Source organism: Ipomoea nil, unplaced genomic scaffold (assembly GCF_001879475.1).
Source record: "Ipomoea nil cultivar Tokyo-kokei standard unplaced genomic scaffold, Asagao_1.1 scaffold0100, whole genome shotgun sequence".
NCBI classification, from domain to species: domain Eukaryota; kingdom Viridiplantae; phylum Streptophyta; class Magnoliopsida; order Solanales; family Convolvulaceae; genus Ipomoea; species Ipomoea nil.
This window is the reverse complement of record NW_017616528.1, coordinates 719,830-737,507: the sequence shown is the minus strand read 5'-3', so window position 1 is coordinate 737,507 and position 17,678 is coordinate 719,830.

Genomic DNA, 17,678 nt, shown 5'->3' with positions numbered 1-17,678 from the left:
AATAACGTCATATCATCTGCAAAAAAAAAAAGGTGGGTAATATTAGGGCTATTTTTTGCCAAACTAATCCCTTTCCACTTACCCCGATTGACTGAATCATTAATCAAATGGCTCAGCCTTTCAATGCACAAGACAAAGAGTAGAGGAGATATGGGATCCCCTTGTCTTATTCCCCTTCCAGGGCTGAACCAACTAGTTTGCTGTCCATTCCAAAGCACTGCAAGTCTTGGTGTTGTTACACACTTCATAATATTCCTAATCCAAACCTGATTAAAGCCACAATCTCGTAGGGTATCCTCAATGAAACTCCATGACAGCCTATCATAGGCCTTTTCTAAATCTACCTTTATTATCATCCAGCCTTTTTTGCCTTTTTTCAGCTTCATTGAATGTAAGACTTCCTGATATATTAAGATATTGTCTGAAATCTGTCTTCCAGTGACGAAGCTGGTTTGTTGTTGTCCTATCAATTTTCTAAAATAGCTTCTATGTCTTGATACCAGAGTTTTTGTGAGTAGTTCGTAAGTGACATTACACAAACCAATTGGTCGGAAGTGTTTAACCTCATTCGGATTTGACACCTTAGGAAGAAGAAATAAGAAAGTGTCATTGGAATCGACTTGTAGTGAACCATTCTCAAAGAAATCCATAGCAAATGTGTTTAGACTTTCACTGACTAGGCTCTAAGATTTTTGATAGAACCCTGCGTAGAACCCATCAGGGCCCGGGGCCTTACAAGGTGACATTTCAAATAAAGCTTCCTTAATATCATATGGACTGAAAGGGCTGTTTATTTCACTCCAATCTGATTCATTCAAAGTAGGAAAGGCTTTTTGCAGTAATGCCCGGGGATCATTATTGGATTCTTCTGAGTAAAGATCTATAAAATAATCCATGACTAAGCCACGTATTTGAACTTCATCTGCAATCATTTGACCCTCCATATTTTTTAAAGCATTCACCCTTACTAAATTATTTCGAACTGTGGTGGCTGCATGATAGAAACTGGTGTTCCGGTCCCCCGAGGTTATCCATTCTTCCCTCGATCCTTGGAACCAAACCAAATTCTTCCTGGTAAAGGGTTTCATCAAGTTCCTTCCTCAGTTTTCGATCAAGTCTAATTAGATCTGGTCTTACATTATAGGCTAGGTTGCGCTGAATCCCACCTAGTCTTGCAAGAAGATGTTTTTTCCCGTGGAAGATGTTTCCAAAAATGGTCTTGTTCCACGCAATCAACGCTTGTGAAAGAAGCCTATTATTTGCTTGCAGGCTCTCACTATTATTCCACAGACCTTGAACTAACGAAGGAAAGTGATCAGAAGCCAGTTGATATTCGAGCTGGCTTGTTCCTTATTAGTAGAGGGCAGTGATCAGAACCCACAATAAGAAGGTGTTCCACTTTGGCTTCAGGAAACCGGATCTTCCATTCAACATTACTTAGAGCCCGATCAAGTCTTGCTCCCTTAAAAGTCGTAGTGTTAATACCCCTCATCCAGGTGAATTTGGATCCTGAGAAACCTAGATCAATTAGACCTCCCCTGAATATCCACTCTTTGAACTCTACACATCTAGATAGTGAGAAACTATCCTGGTTACTAACTTCATCGTGGCAGGTTACTGCATTGAAATCCCCCACCGATAACCATGGCATTTGAGGATTCAGATTCTGAAAAGAGAGTTCATGAAATAATCTTCTCCTTAGCATGTGTGACGGACTGCGATATACAATAGAAAGAATCCATGGGTCAGTATCCTTCTCAATCACCTGCACTGACACATATGGAGGATTAGTATTAATAATCTCAAGGTAGATGGATTCCTTCCATAGTAGCCATATGCCACCCGAGAATCCAACTGCCTCAACCCTAAGCCATTCATCAAAGCCCAAACTTGAACATATTCTATTGGCTTGATTGCTCGAGACCTTTGGCTCGAGCAAACAAATCAACTCTGGGTTGTAAACCCGGAAATATTGAAGCAGGGTATGCCTAAAGGACCTAGATGCGGCACCCTGGCAATTCCAAATTAAACAAATCATAATAAACAAAAGAGAAAAAGAAAGAGCGCGAAAAATCACGCATGTGGCTCTAAAGCCACAAAGCTATCCTGGCAATTATTAACGTTGGCATCTTGCATAGAAGCATCTGGTGGCTCCTTCTGCTCGTTGTCAACAAACTCCACATCCGGGGGATCACTCTTATATGCGTCCTCAAGCCCTGCCATGTAAGAGGATTCTGGGTGATCAACAACATGATGGACAACCGTGCTGGAAACATGTCTCCATTGGTTGGTCCCTCGGACCACAGTGTGCTCGGATTAGGCTGCAGCGCGGTTAGGACCCCTCCTCTGCCTCGGCTTCTGAAACCTCCTCGGTTAACATTTTGGGGTTGTCTAGGAAGTTCCACATGCCCTCCGACCTGGACCCCATCATCTTTCCCTTGTTCATGTGTAGTACGAACAGTTCTGTAGTTGGTCCTAATCCTGGGGAGGACCACTGTCTGTTGCTGGAATGCCATAGTTCCTGCTTGCTGGACCTGATCCCTCCCTTCACCTTCATTGTCCAAATTCTCCAATGGGCCAAAACGAGTCTGGCCACCTACTCCTTCCGGTGTTATGTTGTTGTTCTGGGGAGAGATTTGGCGGTTGTTTCCGGGCTTGCCAGTGGCCATTCTTCCCCCATTCCTAATAGGATATCTCTTATCCTTACGCGTTACTAACATCCAAGAGCCATACTTTTCCTTAGGCTTTTCGATTAGCTCCGTCTGTGTTACTTCCTGTTGATTGCCATTCCCATCTGTAAGACCTTCACTGGTAATAGCCTCTTTACCACATTGTTCCTGTCGATGGCCATACATCACTTAAAGCAAACCAAATGAAACCCCTCATATTCAATTGGCCATTCCTCTTGTTCCAGAATGAATTTAGATAATAGAGGTTTAGAAATATCAATCTCAATACAAATCCTTGCAAATTTCCCTTTGGACATGAGACTTGTTGTAGTATCAATCTTGACTAGGCGGCCAACACTTTTCCCTATTTTCTTGAGGAAATCTTCCTCAAAATACTCTATTGGTATAACTGGAAATCTAACCCAAACTAGCAGCTTACTTGTCTTGTTTTTCTTGGGGATGAAATTCGGCTTCCATTCTTGTACCACAATGTAATGGCCCATAATCATCCACGGACGTTCGTACTTAGCGACGTCGTAATCCTTAAGGATTCAAACTTAGCAATATAATAGTCTTGGTCCAAAGGAATCAGATCAAAGTGAGATTCTGGTTTCCACATCTTCTGTAACCTCTGAAGTAGATAGGTGTAGTTCACCGTTCTGCCCAGTACCTTAATGATGAGGGATTGACGCCATGGCCGCCTCACTCTCTTTCTCTTCCTTGGTGACCCGAATAACTGGATAGTCGAATTTTGCCCCATCAGATTCCATCTCATCTTCGTCGGAAACCACTTCATCCTCCTGTGGAAAATTCCCGAACTTCCTTGCCCATGCTTGATTAGGGGTTGCCGCTGGGGTCGTCCACTGGTTCAAATCCGGCGTTGAGGCACCTACGGCCATCAGCGATTCTTGAACTGTCTCTAGAGTTGGGATTATCGTAGCGGAGTTCAGATGCTCTCTGTTTCTTTTCGTTTTCTTTGTGCTTCTTTCGAGCAAGTCTTGGTCCTGGTCGCCGCCAGTGAGGAGTGCTCGGACAGGGTCTCCGCGACGGTCTCCATTCAAGAAAGCCCTCTCTCTTCCCTAATGAAGCTATATAATTACATTTAAGGACGCACCAGTCAACTATGGACAACCTACACTATTTGACTTCCTTGTGGTCCTTTACCGATCAGAGCACAAGACAGACTTCACCTAGAACACACATTTGAAGTTGCGGTTACAAGATTCCCCATAAATCAAAGAATGACGCAACTCTATCCAAAAAAAAAAAAAAAAAAAAACTTTGAATACATTAGAAATTAAAACTTTCCCGATTATAGTTCGGATGTAAATTTGTTATTTTAAAATATGAAATCATTGATTTTGACTTGAAAATGAATTAGAATCAAATCACAAACACTTCCACTCAAGAGTGCTACTACATGTTACTCCATACAATCAATATAAAGAAATTTATATATGATTCTGAATAACACTGTTGTCATGTTGTACCTGGTACAATAATATGTGTTGCAAATTGTGTCCAATGTTTTATGACAATCTACTATACTTGTGCGCTTATATAAGACACAACACATATATACCTTAAAAGTTTCCAATAAATACATATATACCCTTTCAACAACAATATTCATCAAACGTATTTTGAAATGAGATGAACAAAAGTGGTGCATGCAAAATGTGACAGAACATATAGGGTTTATAATGAGTGGATTTGTGTAGTAACAAGTAATCATTATCAAAAAATTCAGGTAAATCTACTGTTATGGGATTTGTATTGTGACTAATGACTGAAGGATAATGATTATAATTCTCAGTTTTCCCAATGCCCTATACTCCTTGCATCATCTGATCTGCAATTATACATTTTTATGTACCCTTTGATTTTGATTGCTCATTGCATGCATTGTCACTCATTCAACACCATTCACAAACCTCCATCAACATCTTGTAGTTTAAGTTTAATTCTATTCTTTTTAAAAAGATAGATGTTTTACATTTGAGATTTTGAGTTTCATGAATAGAGTACAGATCTCATAAATTTGATTTACGAGAATGCCTGCACCTAGCCTGCTGCTTGAAGGTACGTTCTAGGTGAAACTCGTATTGTGACCCTGGCCTAATCGTCAAAGGATCACACGGAGATAAACTTTGCTTATAGTTGACCTGCTCAAACCAAGAAAGCTAATGAAAAATCAAACTTGATATCTTGTAGTATATCAATAAAACTATTTATATATATAAACCTAATATATATAGTTTAATTTTAAATTAATCAGAACTATATATGTTATATGAATTTTGGAACAGTTAATAAACGCACAGGTAATACAACTGCAACGTTGAAGGTAGTTCTTCTAAAGGGTGTATCATCACTACTGAAAATTATGGAATTTTCGACCACCTGAAAGTGATCTTATATCAAGTTGAAAGCAAAAAGTGGCCGGAAATAGCAACAAAGGTTTTTCCGGATACCAAAAGTGGTCAGAATAAGACTTTCAACTTGATTTAAGATCATTTTCAGGTGGTCGGAAATTCCATAATTTCCAGCGGTGCATGTTAAAGGATTTATTATGTTAAAATGTTTTGAGTAAGAATTTACCTGAGCAAGAGTCAAACTCCATCGAATCTGAATTAATCTTACAAAGTCACAATGATGAGGATGTATGCAAAAGAAAATATGTTACATAAATTTTGGTACGTACAATGGAAAAGGAGAAACAAACAAATGTAAATTTAAACAAAACAGTCTTGTCACACTAACAGGATACAAAGAAAGTGATAGTCTTCCAAGGCAGCTAGTATGTGGTTCATAAAAGAAGTCTGGGCATTAATTAATTTATCAAAATTGAAAATTTTTACTTTACTAACAGTTCATGGTAAGTATGAATTCGGCTATGTTGTATTTTGTAAAACCTAAAAACTAATTAAGACACATCATACGATTTATCTCCATTTTTCATCTTTCCCCTTTCTTATGGATTGAGGAGACTATCCTGCATGTGCAGCTCAATTGATCACATGGATGAAGTTTGGAAACAATGATCTGGAATCGAGTCAGCAGCGATCGTGTGAAGCAACCTTTCAAAATGAGAGACTTCTTGTGTGCAGTAAGTAAAGGTCTAGCCTATGTATCCAAGTGAGTTACCATGATTTACATCCTTCATCCTTCCAGATGCTCTATCGGGTCGGAACGTAAAGGGCCCTTCCGGATTAGAGATTCAACCTTTTAGGAACAATAATGAATTGAGGAGACGAAAAAGACAAAAGCACATCACATAATTTCATTTTATTGGCCCTTTCGTTTACTTTCTAAGCTCCACTAAATATTGATTAAGAAATAAATTAAATATTGTTTATTAGAAAAAAATGTAATTAAAAAGCTTATCAATGGAAAGATTGACAACTGTTTTCTTGTTAAATCAAAGTCAAAAGGAAAAGAAAGGATATAATGTTATTTTTATTGACTTATAAGTCTTATATTCAATTAAAATTTAAAAGATCAAGAAAATTGGATCTTAATCAATACAAAAAGTTCAACTAAGAGGCGTGTAGGATTTGTTTTCTACCAATTATTTGAAAATGATTTTAGGGAGGCTGCTGCTTTGAACAATTCTAGACGTAGAATACTTTGCAATTGTAATGCATATTCGTGTAACTCATATAGTGTGGATAAGATGATCCATCTTTCTTTCAATTTAATTAGAGATTTCGAATTCAAAAATCTGTGATTAAACAAAAAAAAAAATTGTATATTTATGGAGATTATTTGCCATGGTCGTTTTTTGAATTTTTGTGGTCATGTTCTTATAAATAAATGAGGCCCTATCAAAAGTATAAGCTTAATTTTAAAAATCAAACCATAAGAATCCTACTAACTTACTATCTCCAAAGTCCAAACAAACAGAAAAATAAAATAAAATAATAATAATAAAAAAACATATTGAAATTACCTGGCTAGTGGCTACCTGATGGGCTGCCACTATTGTTCGGAATGCATTTAGAACGATCTGTTAGGGGGAAAAACCAATTTCTCCGGCTGTATTGGTGGTGAACTGGTGAATGGTACATGTTTCAAGTTATCTATTCAGATTCAGTGCTTGAGATATCATATGTGCCGTTGGGGAAACATAATGGTTTTGCCATGCAGCACACTCAATTAATTTGGTTCTAATTATTAAGAGGGAGAAGTGATTTGGGAAAAAAACTGATGAGTTTCAGGATTAATTGCAGATTTTGTTTTTATTTCTTAAGTAGCTAGATCAAAAATAAATATTGTGTCGTCTAAAAATAGAGGGCCATGTGCTCTTGAGAATTTTGCACACCCTAAAATCCGGCCCTATTAAAAAAACGTGTGTCTGGAAGAAAGGAGCTAAAAATAGCACACATTAAATGATAGAAACATGACGCAGCTTAAGTATTAGAACAACGCACTAAGTGTTATAACAACGCACCTTAAGTGTTAAAATGACGCACATTAAGGGGGCGTTTGGTTCGGGTTATCTAAGATAACCAAGGTTATCTTTAGCTAGTTATATATATAACATTCCTGTGTTTTGTTAAAGTTTTCTAACATTCCCTTGGAATCTTATTTAGCCTCCACATCAGCATTTTCCTTATTTTGAAGGGAATGTGATTCCCTTGGTTTCCTTAGGTTATGTAACATTCCCTTGCTTTTTTACAGACTCTACCCTCCACTCTTTTACGTACTCTGCGTTTGATATTTCTTGGTTTCTCTCTCGCATCGTTAAACGCAATTATTTTTTTCATGGTTTACTCATTCTATAATCCTTGTAATGTTAACTTTCCCCTTAATGAGCAATTATTTTTGGGCAATCTTACTGATTCTCATTATGCCTAGTATAAGAATTGGTTCTTTTACAGTGAAGATTAATACAAATTAAAATTGAAGTGCATCACACATACTCAGTGAAGTTTTTTTTTTTTTTTTTTGAAAGAACTCAGTGAAAGTTAATACAAAATTGTTGAAATTCATATATTGAAATGCATGAAAAATGTTGAGGGTATTAAAGTAAAATAACCATTATAACCTAAAGAACAACCCTTCAACCAAACAGCTTTATATTACATATCTCAGTTTTAACCAAACACAGGATTCTAACATTCCCAAGAATCTAACATTCTCAGCAATCTAACATTCCCTAAGGTAATCTGACATTCCGTGAACCAAACGACCCCTAAGTTTTGTTCTTGAAGGTCTGAACCACCCCTCAATTCAAAAGTTTTGTTCTTCTTGAGGGTCTGAACCACCCCTTAGTTCAAAAGTTTTGTTCTTCTTGAGGGTCTGAACTACCCGTCACTCACAGAGAATGGTGCGCGAAGAAGAAACATGACGCACCTTAAGTATTAGAACAACGCACCTTAAGTGTTATAACAACACACCTTAAGTGTTAAAATGACGCACATTAAGTTTTGTTCAAAATTTTTGTTCTTGAGGGTCTGAACCACCCCTCATTTCAAAAGTTTTGTTCTTCTTGAAGGTCTGGACCACCCCTCGGTTCAAAAGTTTTGTTCTTCTTGAGGGTCTGAACTACCCGTGACTCACAGAGAATGGTGCGCGAAGAAGAAACATGACTCACCTTAAGCACAAACGCACGCACCATAAGCACAAAACCTACGCACCTTAAGCACAAAACTCACGCACATTAAGTTTCAACAACTACTCACATTAAGCACAAACACGCACCTTAAGCACAAAACCCATGCACCTTAAGCACAAAACTTACGCACCTTAAATTTGACCTAGTTGCAAAAATTACCAAATTGTCACCGCGTTTTTTTTTTTAATTTTGTAATCCTGGACGTTGATTTAAACAAAATCAATGACTTTTCTCTCCCCGCACAACTGCACCTGGAGCTGCCACCCGCACCAGAACCTAATTATATATATATATATATATATATATATATATATATATATATATATATATATAGTCCCACTCCTGTGCGAATAAGTGTCCAGGAAAGAAATGCAAATAGATCAGCGACATCCACGTGTCCAGATCAACGAATCAGATGTAATTTTAAAAAAAATGACACGGTGATATTTTTGTAAATAACTCAAAACTTTGGTGCATGTAAATGTGTTATATGTGCAAGTAGTGCACCTTTGCAAGTAAAAATTGCAGGTAAAATCACTTACATGTGCACCTACTTTCACCTATAAGTGAATGTAATTTTGCCTTGTTAACATTCATTTATCTGAGTTCGTTCTGTTTGGCATCACTTTTGTTCTTACGGGGAGTTCAACGGGTAGTTAGTACCCGTGAAATCACCCGCAAACATTCCTACACCTAGGTGCAACTACTTATAACTATATGTGTACCTAGTTATAACATCAGGTGCACTTAGTTTTATGATTAGTGTAAATATTACTTGCACCTATAATACATTTTACATGCATTTGCAATACATTTTACTTGCACTTAGGTGCACTACATGAAATTTCTACTTGCACCTGTAATACATTTTACTTGCACTTCGATGTCCAATTATTTACGAAAATGCCACCGCATTTTTAAAAAAAACCACGATTTCTCATCCATTAGATCTGGACACGTGGACGGACAGCAGTCATTCCTATTTCTCTCCTGGGCAATCCATTCGCACGGGAGTGTATATATATATATATATATATATATATATATATATATATATATATATATATATATATATATGAAAAAGTTCAAATGCGACGGGACCTTGCCGTGCGGCGGTGCGGCGGGATTTCATAATACACCAACAGTGTTAACGAAAGGCGTCAACAGTTTAAGGGAAACACACCATAATGAAATGTAAAAATATACCAAAAAATACACAACACATCCAAAAAAAAAAAATACAGCATATAACTCACCACCCCTAATGGTGTATTTCCGATCACTTTATGGTTCTTTTACTCACACCTAATGGTGTGTTTTTGCTGATGCGTACCTAATTTGTGTGTGTTTTTGTGGTGCATTTCCTAACGTTGATGGTGTATATTTGCTTAACCGTTGGTGACGCCGCACCGCCGCACGGGAAGGGTGTGCCGCACCTTAACTTAACTCTCTCTCTCTCTCTCTCTCTCTCTCTCTCTCTCTCTCTCTCTCTCTCTCTCTATATATATATATATATATATATATATATATATATATATATATATATATATATATATATATATATATATATATATGGTTGCGTTCACATGAGGGCAACAATATATAGATGACTGTGCGGAAAGATAATGGGCACACAACAAATTAGGCTAATGCACACAATGTAATACACAATGGCACACTAGCATACATGTAAACATCAGGTTTCGAACCCAGGCTCTATTAATTAACAAATCTATGCACACTACATACAAATTATGACACACGACTACATCCGGCCATTCACATGACATACAGACTAATGACACACGACTATATATGTCATCACATTCCTCTAACGGTAGTGATAATTCTGAGGATTTTCGCGCGTTTTGGTAAGTGGGGGTGTTATAGTAATTACAGTGGCCATTTATAGCGGGCGGGTTCCAGAATACACCAACATTGTTGACAACATGCACCAATAGTGTAATAAAACACACCATAGTGAAACACACCAATGGTGTATTCCCGTGTTATGGTAATTACAGTGGCCATTTATAGCGGTCGGATTCCAGAATACACCAACAGTGTTGACAACATGCACCAATAGTGTAATAAAACACACAACAATGTGATTTTCCCTATTCCAGTGCTTTATGACGAGTTTACCCTTACAGTTCGCTGGGTAGGAGAATGTGCGCGAAAATACGGAAAGAATCTTGATTAATATGATTCATTGGATCTATCTAATCTAGCGGCCTATAATTGACCATATGACTACACCTAACAACATGGCCACATGTGATCACCCATATATATATATATATATATATATATATATATATATATATATATATATATATATATATATAGGGTGTGGATCATGTGCAAATATATCTTCCTGTGCGGTTGCGCGGTTAACACAAAAGGACGCACCTTAGGCATTAAAATGGCGCACCTTAAGTACACAAACTACAAACCACGCACCTTAAACACACAAAGAAAACAGCTTAAGAACACAAACCACGCACCTAAAGTTTTAAAATTGCACACCTTAAGTACACAAACCACGTACCTTTAGCACACAAATAAAACACTTTATACAGAACAAAAACCAGGCACCTAAAGTTTTAAAATGGCGCACCTTAAGTTTCAACAACTGACGCACCTTAAGCATACAAATCACACACCTTAAGAAGGAAAATAACACACCTAAATCTTTAGCCCGACGCACCTTAAGTTTCAACAACTAACGCACCTTAAGCACACAAATCACGCACCTTAAGACGGAAATCACGCACCTAAAGCTTTTGATCGACGCACTTAAGTTTTCAACACCTGACGCACCTTAAGCCATACAGTACAAAAACCACTCACCTTAACACAAAAACCACGCACCTTAAGAAAGAAAGTCACACACTTTAAATTTGACCTTGTGAACAAAGAAAATTGAATAAAATATATTAATATTCAAAATTTTGGTTACATTGAGTATTAATTCGGTGTGGGTACAAGTCTATGAATGGTCCTCTGATTCTTCAATTGGATGCCTTGAACACTCCACCACTGAAGGGCCTCCGGAATTCAAGTGGCTTGATCTTCAAAGAAGAGCTTGTATATATAGCTTGTTCTTCATTGAAGGGTCTCCGAGTTCAAATGGCCTGATCTTTAATGAAGGTTTTGGATCAACGGGCATGATTGGATTGTAGGAGGGGTTTTTACTTTCAGGATTACATTTTTATTGTGATCCCTGAATAAGCTTCAAAGCTTACGATGTTTTTATGAATTTTTCCTTAGGATGAATACATAGAAATAAGAGCTCCTATTTATAGCGGTAGGATAGAAGAGTTTTGATAGGTTTAAACTCTTTTGATATTATCTAATTAACAAATTAACAAATTAGATCATATCAATATTATCCAAAATATTTCAAATATACTAATATTAAAAACTAATCATATTTATCAAAATTTGAATGTCAACAGACCTAGATGCAAAAAGACCAAATTTACATCGCACGTTTTTTTTAATCACTGTTAATCCCGTTGTTTTAGGCAAGATCAATGCTTTATATTTAACCGCACAATCGCACCTGAGGTAGCCAACCGCACGGGAATTGAACCCATATATATATATATATATATATATATATATATATATATATATATATATATTTGGATGTGCTTTTTTATTATTACTATTATATCATTATTAGGTGGCTATGTTCTCCATATTTTATTTTTCCGAATATATAATTCGATCTTTTGGTCATATTTAATTTTTCAATTTTTTTTTTTAAATTAGAATACGTCACATTTTTAATTTAGAACTATATTAGCTTGAACACGTTTGCAGTTTTGGAGAGAAAACCTATGGTTTTAAATTGGTACTTTGATCTATTATGACCAAATGTGACAAGAAATGAAAACCATACACTAAATATGATAAAACTAATAACCGGGGACTAAACCTGCAAACACAATATATTCCGGGTGTGTACTGGGTAAACCAATACTAAAATTGAACTCGTGACTTTTAAGTACAAAAGCATACTACAACCACTTAATTAGTCACCTCATTCGAGGCTATGCATGTTAGTTTTGTTTATATATACTAGTAACCCAATCTTTATTATAGGAAAAAATTAAAATACTTACGAATACGAATTTACATACATATTAAATCTTACGACTACCAAGACTATGTGGTCTAATGGTACCCGGGTTGGACTTCCATTTGGAAGGTTGTAAGTTTGAGCTCCAGTGGCGGCGTTATTGGTTCTTTGTGTTTCTGTAGGTTGAGAAAGTATATGAACAGATACTACATTGTAATAGAGTCAGTCGCATTCAAAAAAAAAAAAAAATCTTACTACTTAATTAAGTTAAATATCAATGATTTTTTTATTGTATATTTGATTTTTCTGATAATTTATTTATTATAAATTTATCAACATGGAACTTAGATTTACCAATCCAACACCTAATTAATGAAAATGTTGTGAAGTTGACCTAAGATAAAACAAAAATAGGAAAGCTAAGCAAGAATATGGAATCTCGATGAAGCTTTCAAATTTGGCAGCATTTTGTCATTCAATTTGTATGTTAGTAGTTTGATTGGGTTGACTGTATGAGGGTGAAAAGGAGAGAATTAATGCATGCATGAAATACTGTCATTGTCAAAACTCATAATAAAAAAAAATTCAAAATTATATATGATTAATTAGTGCTTGGTTAGATTAATTGATTGTTAGGGTTGGTGGGTCTTTATTTATTTATTTTTTTATAGTTAAGTGATTTTAATTTTGTCTGATTAATCTTATATTAACAAGATCCCGCTTTTAGAGTCCACACTTTTTATCATTCCAAACATTTTTTCTATTAATGTTTCTAGTAGCTAGGATTTAAACTCCCACACTAACATCTTCAATTGCGACATTAAGTCAGGTGATGAACCATTTATTTATTTTTACATTTTGTCTAACAATGAAACTAATAACATATTATTTAAGGAATCAATTTTAGGACAAACTTAATGATGCAAGTTTTGTAGTCTTGCTCATAGTCTATTGTAGTTTTTTTTTTTATTATTATTATTATTTTTTGGAACATTGAGATGAACTTGGTCTTGGGACACAGCACGTGAGAGGATGTAAACCACATACCACAGTAACTCATTGGTCTAGCAAACATGACCAAATGTAGGTGTGCACAAAGAATCTATCTATTTTAGGTATAATCTTTACACTGTACTGTCGCTACTGAATTTTGAATTGAACCTTGGTCTCTTCTCCCAATGGTGGAGATTGGAGACTTGGTTTCATACTCGTAGATGCTAATGGTGGAGATTGGAGAACTGGTCTTGCGCTTACAGATGCTAATCACTGAGACTAGTCTTAGGTTTCAGAGTATCTGAAACGCTAAGTGCCTAGACTGGGACTTGGATTTATAAAGAGTTTGTGAAACACTGGATTGTTTATCAAAGTAGAAAATTAGAGGATTTTCTTTAAAAAAGAAAACTTGAAATTGAAGAAGTGAAAAAAAATTAAATGGCTCAAGTGTTGAGATTGGGTCTGGTCCCTTACCACGTCGTTTTCGAACTTTAATTTTGATGGTCACTATTTAGTTGTCCAATTCACGTTATAATTTTTTTTAAAGCATGTATATATCTTGTGTTATAGAATTATGTATCTTAAGAGTATGAATCTGTACATGAAATAAATTGGTAATTGTGTAACATAACATATTATCTGTCGTCTTATATTATGAATTTATGTTTTGTGTTGTGAAATTCTATGCCTATAAAACAAAAATTATCTACCTAAATATATAACATGTGTTTGATGTGTATCTGTCTTGTGTTATAAAATTGTGTACCTTAAGGAGGCGTTTGGATCAGGAATCTTAGATTACCTAAATAATTTGAGTCTGGTAGTGTTATATTATCTTGTTTGGTTCAAGTTATGAGATTACCTTGCAATGTTATATTACCTCAAAGTTGATGTGACGATAATGTTTCAAGGTAATGTGATATAATTACCTCCATTTTCATAGATAATCTTAGATTATCTTGAATTGTTCCAACTTTGCATTTCTTAACTAATCTTTATATAATAATAATAATAATAATAATAATAATAATAATAATAAAATATATATGTTTATATAATCAAATATTCATGTGTGTATATATTTATATATTTTAATTTTTAAATATTTAACCATTGATATACATTCATACATATAAATAAATAAATATGAAAACATACACATAATAATAATAATAATAATAATAATAATAATAATAATAATAATAATAATAATAAATAAATAAATAAAATATATAATATTGAGGATATTATAGTAAATTTATCCATATAACCCTTAACCAAACAAGGTATATTATATTCCACAATCCAAACAAAACACATAAGGTAATATTACATTCCAAAAATTTCACATTACCTTCCTAGAGGTAATCCATAATCCTATTACATGAGGTAATCCAATATTCTGTAAACGAAACACTTTTTTAGAATATAAATTATGTACCTGAAATAGATTAGTAGCTACGCAAAGACATGAGAAACAGAGAAACTACAAAATCTGTTCAAATCTAAAAATCAAAATGACATCGTTTCGATACAGGGTCTACAATGTGACAAGTTATATCATGGACTAAGATCCACATAGCATTATGGACCCTGAATTGAAACGACAAGCTAGGTACATAATTCATACTCATAAGATACATAATTTAATAGCACAAGACAAAAAATACAACAAATGTTATATATTTACTTATTTTTCAAATCCGATTTAGATACATAATTTGCAATCGTTATACCATGGACAAGGGTTCACACTGCATTATGGACACTGGTTCATGTGTATGTGTTTTATGTTGTGACTTTCTGCATCTTGCGTTATGAAATTCTATAGTTTAAGAGTATTATTCTGTACCTGGAACAAATTAGTAACTGTGTCGTATGTTATGAATTTTTGTGTCTTGTGTTGTGAAATTCTGCTATACCTAAATCAGATTTGAAAAATAAGTAAATATATAACATGTGTATGTGTCTTGTGATATGATTTTTTGTGTCTTGTGTTATGAAATTATCTTACAAGTATGAATTCAGTACAGTGTCGTTTCGATCCAAGGTCTATAATGCTACGTGGACCCTGGTCCATAATATAAATTGTCTGTAATTTGTGTTCATAATACAAAATTTCACAATACAAGACACATAAATTCATATCATAAACACAATTATTAATTTGTTTAAAGGTACGGAATTTATACTCTTAAAATACAAAATTTTATAACACAATACATAAAAACTCACAAAATAAAAAAAAAAAAAAAACACACAAATATATATATATATACACACACACGCACACATCAGGATCCACAGACCACAGTGCAAATGTGAATCCTGATTCATGATGTAAAGATTGCCGCAATACTATGTGGATTCTTGTCCTCGATATAAATTGTCATAGAAGAGTGCATGTCGAGGCGTCGAGTTGTGCTTCTTTAAAACAACACTCTAACCCCTTATTACACCAACGTCACCACTATTCCCTGGGCACGGTAAGCCACTCTTTTCCCCTAAAGAAGCATATATCCATATATGGCATTCTAGACACACATGTTTGATTTGTAGAAAGAAATATACAAGCATTAAAATTATTTAAAGTGAAAATAATCAAATAAACTCTTGAACTTTATATGATAAAATAATTAAATCTATAAACTTTAAAAATTTGTAATTAAATATATCAATTTGTTTTTTTTTTTTTTTTTGTTTTGTTTTGTTTTGTTTTGTTTTTTTTTTTTTGTTTTTTTTTTTTTTTTTGTTTTTTTTGTTTTTTTTTTTTTTGTATATTTGGGCTTAATAGTCGGTCATATACCGATAATAATCGATAATTAGGGTTCTGGCGGCTGTTCAATAGTTGTTGGAACCTTAATTATCGATGAATTACCGGTTATTGGGTCTATGCACAAAAATGACAAATTAATGTGTCTAATATAAATTTTAAAAATTCAAGAGTCTTAATTATTTTTTTCGTATAAAGTTCAATAGTCTATTTGATAATTTTCTTTATTAATAATATTCACTTAATAATTCTTATGGGTAGACCAATCCTTATACCGTATATGGATCAGGGTTCACAGTGCATTGTATGCCTTGGTGTATGTGTATGTGTCTTATGTTGTGAGTTTTTATGTTTATGTTTTGAAATTTTGTACCTTAAGAGTATGAGTTATGTATCTGAAACAAATTAGTAATTGTGTCTTATGCTATGGATTTTTGTATCTTGTGTTATAAAATTCTGTGCCTATAAACATAAATTATGTACCTAAATTAGATACTTTCAAAAAAAAAAAATGTACCTAAATTAGATTTGAAAAATAAGTAAATATATAACATGTGTATGTGTTTTGTGTTGTAATTTTTTGTGTCTTTTATTATGAAATTCTATATCTTACGAATATAAATTATGTACCTTATCATTTCGTTCTAGAGTCCATAATGCTATGTGGATCATAGTCGATGATATAAATTGCGTGCGTAGACCTGGGCTACATAAAAGAAATTAAACACTGGGATTTGGTGTAAACCCATCTAAGCCCAACCTGTAAATCCTAGCAGGCTACTAATTGGCCCAATATCTTATTTATATTTAATAGAGTAGTTATGCTATGCATCCGTATCATACGGATGCAAAAACGATGTCGTTTTATTAAAAACGCGCGTCTTCCCTTGAAAAAAAATTCAGGTTCGATTCCCAGCAACAGCATTATGTTGTTCATTCATTCTGAAATTTTAGTTCATAGATTATGAAATTTTAGTTCATTGATTCTAGAATTATAGTTCATCGATTCTGGAATTGTAGTTCATCGATTCTGAAATTTTAGTTCATCGATTCTGGAATTTTAGTTCATTCATTCTGGAATTTTTAATTCATAGATTAGATTCTGGAATTTTAGTTCATCGATTATGGAATTATAGTTCATCGATTCTGGAATTTTAGTTCATATGTTGCTGCTGGAAATCGAACTTGAATTTTATTTTTTAAAGGGAGACGCGCGTTTTTAATAAAACGACGTCGTTTTTGCATCCGTATGCACCATGCATGGTGCATACGAATGCACAGCATAATTTGCCTATTTAATAGACCAATTAAATGACGAAACCCACGGGGACACGACAATATCAGGATCGTTAGGTTGTGCATCCGTATGCACCATGCGTGGTGCAGGTGCATACGGATGCAAAAATGATGTCGTTTTATTAAAAACGCGCATCCCACTTAAAAAAAAAAATTAGTTTCGATTCCCCTCAACAGCATTATGTTGTTCATTCATTATGGAATTTTAGTTCATAGATTCTAGAATTTTAGTTCATT